Genomic DNA, 17,366 nt, shown 5'->3' on the forward strand with positions numbered 1-17,366 from the left:
GTAATGCTTTATTCCCCATCCGCTCTGTGCCTCGTTAATGATGTAGTTATAACTGGCTTCACCAGCAATAAAAATAGCAACAAGCCTTCAAGAGCCTTTTTTTAGATTTGTGTGGTTTGGAAATAGCCTCGATTGAGTGTGTTTGTACGCTGTGTTCGTTATTCCTGATGCTCCCTGAGGTTAATAGCCGTGAGTCTATTACATTAGCGCTGAAACTCACGCCGTCTGCTTGAGATTTAGAGCACAGGACCAATCTGATTAGACTGAGTGATGCCCGCTGCACACAAATGACGTGCATCGCGGTGCATGTGCTAAATCATGAGGTAGCACCTGGTATAACACAAGCGTATAACCGTACGCCGAGTTTAAATTCATTTCCGCTCGTTCGTGAGCTGTTATCATTATCATCGAATTGAATTAGGTTTGGGCTGATGATAAGTTACGCAACATTTTGCGTTATACCACAGTGCTGTTGAATTCTTGAATCTGACTGGGTCAGGAGGTGTTGTTACATTTTTATAACAGTAGCTCTGACTGTTTATATTAACGCGCTTGTTCGAATAAGTTATCCATTCTATAGTAACAGCTCATCCACAGGGACATGGACAAGCCACATAATCTAGGTCTGCGTTTGCATGTTCGCCCCGTGCTTCGGGGGTTTCCTACGTGTACTCCGGTTTCCTTCCCCGGTCCAAAGACATGCGTTACAGGCTGATTTGGCATTTCCAAATTGTCTGCATGTGTCTGCGATTGTGCCCCGGGATGGGTTTGTACCCTGTCCAGGGTGTCCTTTGTGCCCCGAGTTCCCTGGGATAGACTCCAGGCTCCCCCGTGACCCTGTGTAGGATAATCGGTACGGAAACTGGATGGATGAAGGAGTCTCCAGTGTCCGAGCTAAAGTTTACTGCCGAAGTCTTTTCGATCAAGAGCTGTCTTCTTTCTCAGTAACAAGCTGCATTTGTTTTTTCATATGCATGAACAACGCTGATGATGATTAATAAAACAATTTTATTTTATTAAAGTCACTTCAGAAGACTCTCTTCCTCTTTCAGCATAATCTGACAGACGCTCCGTACAATCCAAGTCTAATAATAAACGGAATGAAACTTATAATGATTGACAGGTGAAGCTTTCTGTAAGGACAAAAGGAGTCTCCTGTGTCAGTGCTTTGTAACAGTCAGAGGTAAAGCTGTTGTGGGAACAACCGTTTATGGCTGCTATAACGTAAGTGATAATAGGAAGCACTGTAACTGGACTAAAGGATGTTCTGCAACATGCAACTATAAAAGTACCACGTGTCATTCCTTAATATTTAAAACTTTTCTCTCACACGTTCTCTCTCTTTTTATTTGCTTGAAGATTTGTTTCAGGAAGAGCAAGAAGGCGGATCATCATCACATCATCACTTCAACTTTCACTCTAATCCGACAGCCTTTTCTTGGTAAGATTTTATAGCATTTATTTAGAATAAATGATTTTGTTTGTCATAGATTCTGTAAGAATTGAGCTTTACTTAGGCAGGAGGTTTTCGTATGAAGTATCAGGGAAAGTATCTTAAAATGTTTTTTGTTTTTTTAAATGTAGCATTTACTGCAACTTTACCATAAATGTATAATTCCTTCTATACTGTAATTCATATTGTAAGCAGCTCAGCGTAGACACTTAATCCTGTGTGTGATTTTGTCATTTATAGATGAGGGCAAAAACATTTTAGTCAAACAACTTGAACATTTCAATCAATGAAATATGATTAAACAGGCACATTTAACCAGCAAAAATACTTTCTTGTAAGATCAGAAATTTTCAGCTGTAAGGACAAGTACTGTATTTTGTACATTGAAGAAAGCTGTAAAAAAAAAAAATGTAAATAAAAAAAAAATTTAAAAATAGTGTTTTTTTTTTTTTTTAATTAGAGGGCTACATTTAAGAAGATACAAATAAAGTCTAAATGGCAGAGTTTAAAGTGAATATGGTTATTGTAGTGTAATTATAAAAAAAGATTGAATATGCAGTCATGCATTTGCATATTTGGCCAAAGCTGTTTAGCGAAACTGTATTATACTGTAAGTCTAAGTATAAAATCAATCCAGATTCTAAGCCATTGGGGGTCAAGGTTCGTGCTCAAGGACCCAACGGTGATCTCAACTGGTAGTCCTGAGACTTAAACTCGCAACCTTGCAGCCACAAACACTTAACTACTGAGCTACTGCTGCTTTATAACACAAGGAGCTGAATGTTAACATATCACTCACCTTATCTGTGTTTGATATACATGCGTCAATGTTTTTTAAAAATGTTTTATACCATTTGATATTGTTCAATTTTGATATTATTCAGACATGCACCGCTTTAGGAATTAATTCAGCTCTGAATTTAAACCTTCTCCCCCCTCCTTCTCGCCTCATGTTGCCTCTGAAACCAAACCCTCTGGCTGCCTCCTGTCTGACCGCCGCTCCGCACGTTTGATGCTAATTAGGTTCCCCGCGAGTCAAAAACTACACTCAATAAACACAGAAATCAAATAAAATTGTCTCCAAATATTAGCTCCTCAATCTGCCTTCCTGTAGTCGTATGAAGCCGGCTTTTGTGGATTGGAAATAGAAACCTCTGTGCTTGCCAAATCAAGCTGTGTATTAGATCTGGAAGGCGACCTGAGTGGGATCTTTACTGCCCTTACTGTTAAGATCCAGCGCTGGCGTCCGAACCCGAGGGATCGAGGTCTGGCACCGTGCCTTGGCACAAGCCTAAAAAAACGCTTTGCACTTTATTACCAGTGAGTTCTGCCTGACCAGCTCTTAATACAACTTAAAGAACCTGAAAGAGGGTCTAAAGCTCAGGCTCCTCGGGTATTTTTACATCGCAAAAAAAATCAGATCGTGGATTTTTTTTTCCCTTCTTCTACTGACAGGAAACGATACGTTTTGATATAAAACAAGAAATAGCTCTCCCTCGTCTTATTTTGCATAATTCTTTGATGTGGTGTATATTCGTGTTTTTAGACTGTCAGATTAATGTCAGATTCGGTTTCCACTTGCAATGAATATGTATATACAGGGAGACATGTTTGGACTCAAACGGGTCTTTTATGAGAAAATGACTGTTGGAGAAACTAGTGGAAATGAATAAATACTTTGGAGGCTTGAGTATATGGAGCTGGCTGAGGCACAGTGTTGTAGGTGATCCAAAAGCAGTCTGGTTACATTGTAGTGGAGAAGCTATCATTTTGTGGTTCGACATGACCATAAAAGGTCTCTTTTTAGTAAAACTGCGTTATTAAAAACAATCATTTCAAGCAGTTAGAAAAGTATTTCGAGTGTCATCAAGTGTTTGCCATGACATGATTGGTATCTGGGTGGCACAGGGGGTAGTATTGTGGCTTCATAGCTCCAGGGTCCCTGGTTCAAATCCTGCACTCGGGTTACTATCTGTGTGGAATTTCGTATCTGGAGAACCCAGAGGAAACCTACATGAGGGGCATGAGGGGAACACAGAAACTTCACACAGAGAGAGTAACCTGAGCTCAGGATCGAACCTGGGATCCTGCAGCTGTGCGGTGGTGTTAAAATCACACAAGCCTTGTATCTCTTTTACTGTAGAATATTTATTTAAATCATTGGAGCTAGTACACACTGTTCCTTTAGCCATGATTAAAAATTTCACAAGATATACTGTTCTGTATATTCTGGAAAAGCCCTGCTTCTCCCCCCAAATCTTCTTAATTAATGAGAAAAATCTAAGGTCACCTCTGAAAATTATTACATCTTAAATCTATTTTCTAATACCATCCAGGTTTGCAGCTAAGGGATTCATCACTGCTTTGGATGCTTGTATTGTAAAGAGCGCACTTTATAATTAATTACACCGCAAGCAGCTCTTCAAACATGACCTTTTCACTTGCCTTTACCTTTACTTCAATTGCCGACTTGTTTCAGGGCCATCACTCCTTTGACCTTGTGTGGAGTGTGGATCAGTCCTGATCCGATTGCCGTTCACTAATCCTCTTCCTCAGACCAATCCTATTCACTCTGGTAATAGCCTGAGCTGAGACCTTTGACCTAAGAGGGTCAGTAGTGTAGCAGGTGATGTGATGTCACGTCGCATGGCAAGGTTGCATTACTGGAATAGTTCACCAAAACATGCAAACATTGCTAGTTACAGGGAGGCCTATAGGAGAGTGTTGGTGTTTTCATTAGCATTTTTAGATCACGCATTCTGTAGAGATGGATGTGAGAGGGAGTTAGTAATGTATAATGTCATATTAATGACATTCATTACTTTCTGAGCGATATTAAACATCGACAGAGTAGCATTCAATAGGAGTAAAAATTGGAGGTAAACATGCATTTGCTTCGGTTCTCATGTGATTAGGCTATGACTCCATTACTTTATAATGTAAATATAGTCATTGCATGTTTTTTTTTTGTTTGTTTTTTTTTGTACAGCGTCCCCTTACTCAGAGGCAGCTGGTACAAATTGCACAACAGTACCAACAACTGTTGTAAAAATACGCAAAATGAAGAAGTAGTGAGGCTAGCTTTAGAAAGCTTTTTTTCTTTCTAGCTCAGATTATAGATTCATGCAGCCTGTCCGTGACAGTCGTGTCAGGTCATTACAGCGTGAACGCCCTTTAGATTTCATGTGCACTGGGGCTTCAGCTGGCTTCGTAATTGACACAGTTGAATGCAAACGAGGTTATAGATAGACTAAACACACTTTATCCAAACAAAGTACAAATTACACAAAAAGACAGAGGACAGAAAGTGAAAGACCTACGCGTGCTTAAAGTGGAGAGGTCATCGGTGACGGATGCGTGAGGATAAACTTACATACACTATACTGTATGAACAGTATGTTGACGCTTGACCATGACCCCCATACTGTATGTGGGTCTTCACCAAACTTTTACTACAAAGTTTGTACGTGCATGATTGTCTAGATTGTCTCTGCCTACGATAGCATTAACGGAAGTAAGAGACCCAAACCTGTTCCAGCATGACCATGTCCCTGTGAACAAAGCGAGCTCCATGAAGACATGGTTTGTCACAGTTGGACTGGAAGAACTCGAGTGTCCTGCAAGGAGGCCTGACCTCAACCCTAATGAACACCTTTGGGATGAACTGGAACACTGACTGCACCCCAGACCTCCTCAACCAACAACACGCCACACGCCACTAATGCTCTTGTGGCTGAATGAGCACAAATCCCCAAGCAATATTCTAAATAGCTTTCCAGATTGGAAGGTTTGTTCAACAAGAACGTATGGGTGTTCACATATGTTTGGCTAGCTAGTGTGCCCTCACGAGCTCAGAAGCTTGCGTACTCTCTGCAGTTTCATATTGGCCATTGTGTACGAGTGCTCCAGTACTGCGGGTGACGCTAATAAAATTTCATGACAATTTCCACAACTATCGAAAGAAGATTGCATTCCACAAAATCCATTTGAGAAGAAATCATCTTGGGCACAACTCAAGTGTAATGACCAGTCACAAGCTGAGTCACGTAGCGTGTTTGTCAACAGATTTCACACAGCTTCTATCAACATCATGTGTATTTTCTCCACAGTTACACCATGTTGTTTGTGATAACCATCTGAACGTCATCTCCACATAATGTATACCTTAAATTTAGTGTTGTTTACTTTGTTGTTGTTTTTTGGTATACAGAGGAAAGAAAGCATGAATCTAGTAGAGCATTATGGATGGGAAATGCTGTCTACTAGTTTACTCACATCATTCTTATAATGCCATTGAAGATATAATGCATTGCTCAACGCTAATAGTTTGATTGTTAAGTTATTGCTAGATATTTGGTTTTAGCCGTCACTGCTCAGATGACTTTTTCTTTTAAATGAGTAACTTTAACCGGGATGTGTTTCTCACACTTTGAGGAAAAAGTGTGCGAGTTCATACAGAGAGAGCATGGGGGTTGGGGGGGAGGGTGTGTGTGTGTGTGTGTGAGTAGAGTCTAGGACTGTGTTTACGGCTGTGCTCGCAATAGGGAGTCTTCAGCTCTATTTACTCAGCCTTAACATGAAAAGGAGCCTTCTCAGTGCAAAGAGGTCCAAATTTCAACTGGAAGGAAACAGTAATCCTGTAAAATCCAGGGGATACTTTATAATTAGGTCTCCAAATCAAACGATCTGGTAAAGTCTGAAGTGGTCAGACGGTGTAGGAACATCTCTCTGGTCTGACTGAGAATCTCTTTAAGATGCTTTTCATTTCATTAAATTCAACTTTATTCTTATTCATATACACATTAACAACTGACGTCAAATGAAATACTTGAAGAAAATAACCTTAGCTAGCTCAGGCCAACAATAAACATACAACACGACCAGAGCAGGACACGACATGGTATTCGTAATGCATTGTGAGGTTGTTCCAATACTTTATTAGCTCAAGAAAAACCTCTTAGATGAGTCGCTGGAGGCTCAAAGCATCAAGTTAAAATCAATGCAGACTTTAGCAGCAGAACTGATTTCTGCAATTTTCTTAAAAAAGGGGGGGGAAAAGGAACAACAACAGTGATTGCTGAAGCAAGAGAATGCTTAATGTATTTTTTCTAACACACGCTGTTTTAAAATCGGGTTGTACGTAACACCTTTACAGCTATAAGTTTAACAGTAGGAAATTGGTTGAACTAGAGGTTCTCAAACTTTTTACAGCCAAGGACTCTTTAACTTAAAAACAATCCACTATCCCCTACACACAGATTTATTTTATTAATAAAATCAGATTATTCAAATATTAGGCTTATTATTTAAGTACGTACAATAATATTCTGGGAATTTATTGGAGCACTTTTGTAAAAATGAAAAAGTTATTATTATTATTATTATTATTATTAAGAATAATAATACATTTCTTTTACATTTTTCATATAAATTTTGTATTTTTTAATTTCAGATCACATTGTTCAAGTTGAATAAAAGTTGACGTTATTTATAACCCCACTTGGAATTAAATCCATTCAATTTAATGAAATAGGTTAATATCCTATAAGAAGTCAATAATAAATGTAATAACATGGATAAAGCACACCTATTATGGTTTTGAAACGTGCCTAATTTTGATTAAAAGGTCTCATACAATAGATTTACATGCATCCAAGATCAAAAAACACTTTAATGTGCTCATAATTTAAACTGCAGCATTACCTTTTCCCCCCCAGTGTCACAAACGACTCGTTCAATGAACCGTTCTAAAGGATTCATTCTAAACCCCTCCTTTCAGAGAGCATGCTCTGCTCTGATTGGTCCGATGTCCCAGTCGGTTGTGATTGGTCTACCGCTGTCAGCGTGTGTCAAAAAGGAAACGCCCACTACTATAACGACTTTCAGCTCCATCTTTTCCATCTGCTTTCTTTTACAAACCTACGTACGTTAGTACAGGAAGTAAGTCTGGAATCACTAACGACTCGTTTCAGCTGTTCAGAATCGGTTCCTTCTTTTGGGAGTCAATAACTCCGTTTGTCATGCGCTTTGAATTTTTAAACTTTGCAGACGTTTTTACATTCACAAACAGCTCTATAACACACTACATGAAAGGCAATATTTGAAAAACCATAATAGGTGGAGGAGAAACCTAAAAAGTAGTGTTAAAAACATTATTAAACGTGATCAACGTGATAAAAAGTACATCAGCAACAGCAATACACTAAGCAATAGCAATAAGCAATAAAGAAATACTCCAGTGTTTTTCAGTCAATCTGGAGTCAGAGTGTGTATAGCGTGTGTGTGATTACCTCAAACAGGAAATTTGACAATTTATTTCCCCTGTACTGAGGAAAAGAATGAAACCTTGATTCACATCTGTTGCCTCCAATCTCACACAATGGAAGTCTGAGAGCAGCAGTTAATAAATGCTTAGATATACAGCAATACCTTATATAGGATGAGATGGAGATGAGAGAAAGTCTTAGTGAATCTGCTTCTACAGTATATAGTTTTATGCAACTTTCCGTTCTTTTCTCACTACAGTAAAACCTGGTAATCCCTAATGTGGTACAGATGCACTAAAGATTTAGGTGTGCAATGATACGAGTGGTATAGCCTGACTGATATACAAGTCGGCCAATAAATCTGTACGAGGCAGCAGTGGAAGTCGCACCAGTGAAGAACCTCGTTTAACTTCTCTGCAAATGTTTTATAGGAAGATCGTTTTTCTGAATGTGTCCTTATTTTGTACATCAATCAAATTTTCCATAAGTGCTAGAGGGTGCTAATGACACTCAGAAAGGATTGTGTGGGATTTGAACTTGCGATTGTTTGATATGATGTTTGTTCTAATTTTGGAATTTCACAGTCATAGACCGTTATATAATATGTTTGTTTATCTCCACTGGTTCTTTTAGTAGTTAATTAATTCAGAAAGGGAGATCCTACATTTCCTCCAGAAGGACAAACTAAAAGCCCTATAGGGTGCTAGTGTAGCGTTTAAAAAAAAAAAAAAAAAAAAATTTAATGAAATACTGCATCAGACTCTACACTCTATTTAACTTAAAGTCCCCATGAAATTAAAATGGAAGTTTTGTGGCTTTTACTATTAATATGTCAGCGTTAAGGTTATCTATAAGCTAGTTTGCTCCAAAACAATGACAAAATTCATATTTAGAAGATATACACATTCAAAATGTACACTCTCTCTCTACCACCAATACGGATCAACAATTATGATGACATCATTCTGCACTTCAGCGTCTCATCAGATTTTCTATCCAATCAAATTCTCTCTAGAATCTGAAGCGTCCCACCCCCAGCATTATAAAAACTAACTGTCAACTACGGCTTAACCCGGGCTGTGAGGTAAGCTAAACACTATTGGCTATTGTAAAAGCGGGAGGAGCCACTTGATATGTCCCGCCCTGACTTCTTGTTTCAGTGGAAATTACATCAACACACTGAATAATGCTGCACCTTTCAGGGCATTTCACGGGGACTTTAAAGTCCTTAGTGTCTGCTGCCTTTCTCTCCATATAAAATGATATTTATTAATGATTTTTATTTGGTTTCTTTTTGTAATATTGGTCAGATAGTAATGTTCATATCAGTCAGCCGTTAATGGGCATGCCTGAGTGGGTGTTAAAGTGCTGCTACTGTTGTGAGTTTAGTAACTTTGCTTTATCAGTGTTTCATTGTCTTCTGGCTTAATCCTGACATCTGTTTCAGCTCTTCTAGAGAAGAGACCGAGACAGACAGAGACCAATGGGAGAACATGTAGTGGAAATGTAATTGGAAGAGCCAGCATATGGTGCTCTATTTTAAACACATGAAAAGTGTTCAGCTCAGGGCAGCGTGACTCCGTTCCGTCATGAGCTCAGCCTCTTCTAGGAGAGAAAAGCTTTTTGTGCCGGCACTAATAAAAGGTTATACAGCAGTTAAACCATGTCGTATTATGCAGAACTAATTAGATATGCAGGTGTTCTTTATTTAATCTTGGAAAATGTGTAAATATTGTGGAATTTCTGAAGGCTCCGAGAAAATAATTACACTTTTCCCGCCTTTCAAATTAAGCCCAGATGCTTTTAATCTTTTCTGAGCATTGCTTTGTCATTCACCACTTACAGTGGAAAACACTCACACTATGCCTAATTAGTCAGCGAGGCCTAGCATGAAGCCGCCATGCAAGACCGGGAGGCTGCCGTTTAGTTTAGAATGAATCAAAGTAAAATTATGATTTACGACAGACATGTCCTCACCAGTGCAGTCACGCTATTCAGTCATGTCTCGCTGATATCCTGTCATGCCAAATGAACATCCATTTGGATCAGGATGGCGTTTTCTTGCCAGATTATTAGGTACAATGATCTCATCAATAATAAACTTGTGCAACAACAGAGCCCCTGCCTGGTGCTTGTGTATAAAAGTTTGTCTTACTGTCTGGAGATTTGAGTTTGAGGCTCTAATGCGCCACAGCCATTCGAGAGAGCGTAGGTCACCCTGTTGTGTGGGAAGGAGGGTTTTCCTCTGGAGTCTTTAGCTCAATCAGACTGGCGTCTGGTAGCTCTTTGTACAGAACTGCAGTGAGCTGTACCAGTTGAACGTACATTTGACAGAGAGTCGGGGTGTATAGTTGGTCCTAAATATTGTGTGTAACTAATGATTTGTAGAGTTTTGATTAAATAGTTTCTGTATAGTATGTGTATAATTTAAATGTGAAATAGTTTGTACTGTATATCTGTTAAAATCATTTTTAATAGAACATACAAACAATATGCCATGTTAGAAAAGTACAACAAGACAAAATAAAATTACTAAAATGAAATAAATGTAACTCTATATAATTTTACTATTTTAAAAAGCAAACCTTTACACATCTTTAAAATTAAATATGCCATATTGTTTGTATATTCTATTACAAACATTTTAAATAATTGGTCAATTATTTGTAAATTCCATTAATATTATTGAGGATAAATTATTTATTGAACAGTATAAACTATTTAATAGTTGTTGTTTTTTAAAAAAAAAAAAAAAAAAACTTTAATAGAACTTTCGAACAATATGGTACCATCAGTATCAAGTAGTTTCACGAACCAGGCAATGATACAAAATTACAGAATACTAAGGAATAATAATTTTTTTTTAAAAAAGATAATAAAGTCAAATTTGAAAAGCCCATGCAGATTGCACTGTAGGGATCCTTCAAAAAATATTACATTTGTTAGACAAAGATCTAAGGGTTTTTTTGTTTTGTTTTGTTTTGTTTGTTTTTTGCATTTTCCATTTTAAAAATCTTTGAAAGTTTTTTGTTAATAAAAAAAAAATGTTTGTTTTTTTTAAACAATGAATTAGGTTAGGGATTTTTCAACTCCTGTACAGTTGCAATCAAACGTATTCAACCCCCATTGCAAATCAGACTTTCAGCTGTTTGCAAAGAACAATCAGACAAAAGCAATTGAAATAGTTCTACAGAACGAATCTTCAAGTGGTTTCCCCAAATTCAACTGAAAATGCAACTTACAATAATTATAATAATATAATATAACCACAAAATAATTATAGGGACACCCTGGAACCTTGTCGATTTCATGGACGCACACAAACAAGGTCCAAAAGATTTCAAGTACTACAGTGCTGTGAAAAAGTATTTGCCCCATACTGATTTACTCTTTTTTGTGTATATCTCGTACTAAATTGTTTCAGAAATTAAAACAAAATCTAAGATAAAACAAAAGCAGCCTGAGTAAACACAAAATACAGTTTTTAAATGATAATGTTATTTATTGAAGCCAAAAGTTATCCAATACCATCTTGGCCTGTCCCTGTCATTATTATTAATAATGACATATAATATATATTTTATATACATATAATTATATATAATAATATATATAATTCCCCAAATCTATGAAACTGCATTCATAATGGGGTTCAGCTGGACTAGACACAAGCAGACCTGATTACTGCAAACCCTGTTCAATCAAATCAACACTTAAATAGAACTTTTTCAACAGCATGAAGTTGGTTAAAAAGTCATTATCTCCAAATGGAAAAACCTTTTGGTAGTGATCCTTCTCAGAAGTGGCTGACCTTCCAAAATTCCTCCAAGGGCACAACAACTACTCATCCAGGAAGTCACAAAAGAACCAAGGACAACATCAAAGGACCTACAGGCCTCTCTTACATCAATAAAGGTCACTGTTCATGACTCCACTATCAGAAAGACACTGGGCAAAAACAGCATCCATGGAAGAGTGGTGAGGTGAAATCCACCGCTAACCCAGAAGAACATTAAGACTCGTCTGAATTTTGCCAAAACACACCTTGATGATCCTCAAACCTTTTGGGAGAATGTTCTGTGGATTGAGGAGTTGAAAGTGGAACCGTTTGGAAGACAGGGGTCTTGTTACATCTGGCGTAAACCAAACACAGAATTCAACAAAAAGACATCATACCTACGGTCAAGCATGGTGGTGGAAGTGTGATGGTGTGGGGATGCTTTGCTGCTTCAGGGTCTGGGAAACTTGCAATAATTGAGGGAAACATGAATTCTGCTCTCTACCAGAAAATCCTTAAGGAGAATGTCCGATCTTCAGTCCATAAGTTGAAACTCAGGCGAAACTGGATTATGCAACAAACCAGTTATCCAAAGCATAGGAGTAAATCCAAAGTAGTAGTAAATCCTAGTCCTAGAAGTAAGTGGAAGACTGATCTCCAGTTATCAGAAGCATTTGTTGCACAACCAGATTTTATCTTTAAGGGAGCAATTAGTTTTTAACATTGGTGATAGGTATTGGATAACTTTTTTTACTTCAATAAAAAAATAAAAACTGTATGGTGTATTTAGTCAGGTTGCCTTTGTTTTTTGTTGCATTTCGTTTGAAGATCTAAAACTATTTAGTATGAGATATACACAAAAACCTTTTCTCAGCACTGTATATACAGTCTGAATGTTGAAACTACGTAACTTGCTACAACATTACATTTTTAGTAGTTCAGGTTCCGCTATCAGGCTGTAATATTGGAAGCAGGCAATGGCTTCATGTCTCTCAGATGAAGCTCACATCCTCCCAGAGTGGTGCTAGTGAGTGAAGTGAGCTGGGAGTAAATGGGATACTCAGTGTGTATAGTTACTTTGCCGTAACTAAACTCTCAAAACTGTTTGCATTTTCTTCTAAATGCCTCTTTCTGAAGCTGTAATCATGCAGTTAGTTCAGTGTGCCAAGTGCAGAATTTAGAGTACTTGTCCATTTTTAGAAAACGCATAGCCACTTCATAGCGATGGTTAACTGTGGTTAATTCAGCATACAGTCGTCAGTGTGCTCAAGCATGCTGCATCCATTTTTCCCCAAAAGCCCACGAGTGTGTTTATGAGCTGAATGTGTATGAGATTACACCTCCCTCGTGTAGCTGTGTAAATAAGCCACGCTGCAAGAAATAAAGCCTAATCGACCCTAGAATGCTGATATGCCAAGGAATGGGATGTAATCAGGATGTGTGACTTTTGATAAGCTCATTGTAGCTCTGTTGGATCAGATTGGTTTAAAGAAAGTGCTATTCAACTCATATGATTTGTTTTTTTTCATGGTCATTGTCCTTCCCATGTGGCCCATTTGATGTACATGAGTTGGCAATTTTTTTGTCTTATTCAGGAGAATACAGACTTCAGATTTGCTTAGTTACAAGGAGCTTCTCTTAACAGTTTTAAACTGTGTGTATAGTAACTGTGGTCATACATGACACCTCTTTTTCTTTCTTTTTTTCTTTTTTAAATGAAAGAGTTCTTTCTACTACTGGTTTGTAATTAACAAAGACTAAAAATTGGGGGAGATGAGGTTTAAAAAAAACAAACAAAAAGCAAATAGATCAAATGTAGCTAAAATACTGAAATTCCAGTGCATCGCTAAGACACAGACGAACCTTGTTATATGTATGTGTCAGGAATGACAAGCTCATAATTTGCCTGCTAAAATGCCGTCAGTTGCTGCTGCTTCATCTCCGGTGGATCTCAAGATTTCTAGAGCTAGACCTTTATATAACCGTCACCCTGGTGGCACATGTTAAAGCTTTTTCAGGGAGATACACGTTCCCAGACCAGAACACTTATGAGCTTATTAACAGATTGTGAAGCACATGTTTGTGAGGTTGTTTTCTTTTTCTTTTTTTCTTTCTAAATGACAGCATGTGAGGTGTGAATTACACTTATGGCAGTAGTTGCTTTTCACACAGTGCCAGGAATTCACACACAGCTTGAATAAGTGCACACATTCGCTTGTGAGAATATAAACTAGTGCTTATAAAGTACAGTGAAAATCAGAATTTCTCAAAACCCAATATGTGAATTTTCTTTTTTAATATTTTAACAATTTCCCTTGTGGGATTAATAAAGTCTATCTATTTAAGGATCTATCAATCAATCAATTATCGATCTAATTTGTAGGATTTCTGTACTGTTTTCCCCCCTTCCCCCTAGATGTAGTCAGTCAGCCGAGGCCTGCTTGGTGTCTGAAGTTTGCCTCCTCTCTTTTTCACTGGAGGTAATGAGGCTAATCTATAAGACAGAGAGGAGAACAACATTATGCAAAAATACTGGTCTAAATCATTGTCATTTTTATAAAGATGGTGTCATAAAATTGCTGTTTAAAACTGTGGAAAAAAAATTAGATGTATAAAAATTTGATTATCCAAATCACTTCTAAGAACAAACAAGTCTGCCTTCCAACTTTGGGCTCCACTTTCTACCAAACTATGTGCTGAGGAAGAACGTAATTCATAATCCAAATGAATTTTCCACATTCTGTAGTGTTACAGCTTGAAACTGAAATGGACTTAATTGGGTCCTTTATGTGTCATAAATCTACACACAATAGGGCAAAATATTGTAGGGGTGGGATGGTGCAATATGGTTATATGTATACAAGCTATACAGAGGAATGACAATGCAAACCTACTTGAATTGAATAGAAAAAGTTACATTGTGGAAAGTTGTGATTACAAAAGTATTTGCCCCCATTGCTGTAAAACCCCCTGTAAAGTCTGTATGGTCTTAGTATAAATGCATGCAGTTTGTTAGAGAACATGCTTAAACAATCAGCATCATGAAGACCACATAGCTATTTGAAAATAAAAAAAACTCCAGGATTTTTTTTTTTAATCCCAAAGTTTAAGTTTCATCATGCAGAGCATGTTCACACCTCTGCCAGATTTTTTAGGAGTTTGAGGTGTTGTTTATTTATTTGTTTGTTTGTTTGTTTGTTTGTTTGTTTGTTTGTTTGTTTGTTTGTTTAAAAATGCCTGGTCCTCAATTTGAAAGAAATCAGGGATGGAAAATATGGACTGAAGTAGGAAATAGTGTTTACTGTCAATCTCAATATAGATGCACCTGTTCCTGGAAGGCGCTGCAGTTTGTTAGAGAACATGCTTAAACAATCAGCATCATGAAGACCACATAGTTATCAAAACAAGACCAGGACAAAGTTATAGTTATCAAAACAAGACCAGGACAAAGTTATAGTTATCAAAACAAGACCAGGACAAAGTTATAGTTATCAAAACAAGACCAGGAAAAAGTTATGGAACCTGACTGTTTTTTTAATATCCCAAACTTGAACATCCAGCAGAGCACCATTAAATTCATTAGTCTGTAACGGAAAGAACATGGTTCAAATTTGACTCTGACCAAATGTCCGTGACCAGGTATGGACAACATTAATCAGAGAAGCAACCAAGAGGCCAAGGGTAGCTCTTTAACATGGTACTACCACCACCATGCTTCATTGTGGGGATGATGTGTTCAAGGTATATCAGTAAAATATGTGGTTGTTTTCCCCCTCTTCAATATTATGATACATAATCCTAATTAAGTACAATTCAGTTCCAGTTTGCAACACTACCAAATTGCAACTAAATTATTATTTTGTTTAAAGCTCATATTTTTCATTTAGTACTGCCCTTTAGAAGCTACATAAGATATTTAAATTTTTCCCAGAACACATAATAAAAATATACCCCCCGGCTCTTAATGTATCGTGTTGCCTTCTTGAGCGTCAGTGAATGTTTACACCTTTTATAATAGTTTATGAGTCCCTCAGTTGTCCTCAGTGTTAAAAGAGGGATCTAAACATCATATAGCTGCTGCTGGAAAGGAGTCAAATATGCAGAAGATGCTGGAAAAGTAAAGAATGTGCAGGACCTGGAGGATTTTTCTGAAGAACAGTGGGCAGTTTAACTGCTCAGGACAAACAAGGGACTCATGAGCAATTATCACAAAACATAAACACAATCTGGAACACTGTGTGTCCAGGTAACAACAAACAGTATTAAGAAATAAGCGTATGTAAACTTTTGAACTGGTTCATTTGTGTAAATTCAGTTATTATTGTGTCTTGTGGACTATATGTAAACATCTGCTATGTGAAATAGCTTGTTCAGGGAAGTACTAAATAAATAAATAAAAAACACAATGCAATTTTTATGATCCCTCTTATTAAAAAAAAAATTAACATTTTGCAGATTCTGCAAGGGGTATGTAAATTTATGAGCACAACTGTATTGTTTCATCTACAGAGCAGTAATCAAATTATGCATACCTTAAATCCTGCATTCACAGGTGTTATCATTTCATCTTACTGTCCTCTCATTGGCCTTTTGAACTGAGTTTGGCTTCTCACTGCTCAAGAAATACCACAATTCTTAACATTATTGCTACAAAGCAGCGTGAGAATCCATAGCATACATGTGTGAATATGCTAATTATCTCTCCATTCTATTTTAGCCACACCCCGTCATACTTAACCACACTTGGCTGTCCTGTTTAATGGCATCTCATCTGTTGCCCTGGTAACGGAGGAGATGAGAGGGAAGGTGTGAAAACGGTTGAGACAGAAGCTGCTGTTGCTCACTCTAACACGCCTGAGATGCGATCGTCTCGCGCAGTTCAGTTTCAGACCACCGACCGAAAAAAAACATTCATCAGGCACCAAGTGTTAAAACTTCCAAATATAACCCACTGTTTTCATCTGACATTTTCAATTACATTCAGAGCGCAGTAAATTCCTGCAGCTCCTGCTGACTCTCAGAACAGTAATTACTGTGGAACAATGGCGCGTCTGCAGGACTCAGTGTGTGGGATGTTGCTGGTTTTTTAGTTGAGGTTGAGCGAGTTGAGTGGAAAATGACATATTACATTGTAGGCACTCTTGGCTTGAGCCGCTGATTATGCAAGTATTGCTCATTGTTGGACGAACTTGGCGTCCTCATTGAAGGCTGCTATTGTAAACCGTGGTTCGGTTTTCACACCGCGTAGGAGTTTGAGGAACCATAAACTTTCACGCACAAAGCCGATCTCTACATTTTGCTTTGATAATGAAGTTCAGTTTGTCTTTCTGCTCTCTATTTAATAATTCTTTTGGAGTTGCTCCATTCACAGGCTAAAGCTAAAGCTCTGTGATGTACCTGGCTATTCATTATCACACTGTATGATCATCTACATGCATTATCCCTGAGGTCATAGATCCAGTGGGCTGTATTCAGAATCGATGACTTGAGTCAAAAGATCCCGCGTAAGACGTACCTATTCAGAATTGGGTTACGCACATGCTTAAGTCAATTTTCTGGGGACGATATGTTCAGATTATGCAAATTACCTGTGCGTAGTTCACACCTCTGCCAGAGTTTTGAGTAAAAGAGTTTGAGGCGTTACTTATACAATCCACACTGGATTTCGAGGAGGTTTTTTTGTGTGATTGTTGTGGCCAAAAATGCTGTGGCTTTTTTCCAAAATTTGAGATGTAGAAGGGGCAAAGTACAAAAACACCTGAGGAGTGTTTGTGTGAGAAAACTACTTGAATTGCCGAAATTGCAATTGCACGAAATTGTTTTGCACGGCAGTGATGTTTGTTGGTAAATGCAACCTTTTAGTAGCTGT

General features: G+C 37.7%; 1 protein-coding gene across 3 annotated transcripts in view; it reads left to right on the forward strand.

Moving 5' to 3' along the window:
• The window catches only part of LOC108271125 (myocyte-specific enhancer factor 2A), a 33,861-nt gene that overhangs the window by 1,251 nt on the left and 15,244 nt on the right, over window positions 1–17,366 (forward strand). For 2 of the 3 annotated variants that reach the window (XM_017478426.3, XM_017478428.3), the window contains exon 2: window positions 1,360–1,441. The gene's annotated coding sequence lies outside the window, so the exon portion shown is untranslated. Of the gene's footprint in view, window positions 1–1,359; window positions 1,442–8,734; window positions 8,804–17,366 lie in introns of all 3 variants that reach the window. The other variant, XM_053683268.1, reaches the window with a different exon arrangement.

The sequence above is a fragment of the Ictalurus punctatus genome, chromosome 10, assembly GCF_001660625.3.
Source record: "Ictalurus punctatus breed USDA103 chromosome 10, Coco_2.0, whole genome shotgun sequence".
NCBI lineage: Eukaryota > Metazoa > Chordata > Actinopteri > Siluriformes > Ictaluridae > Ictalurus > Ictalurus punctatus.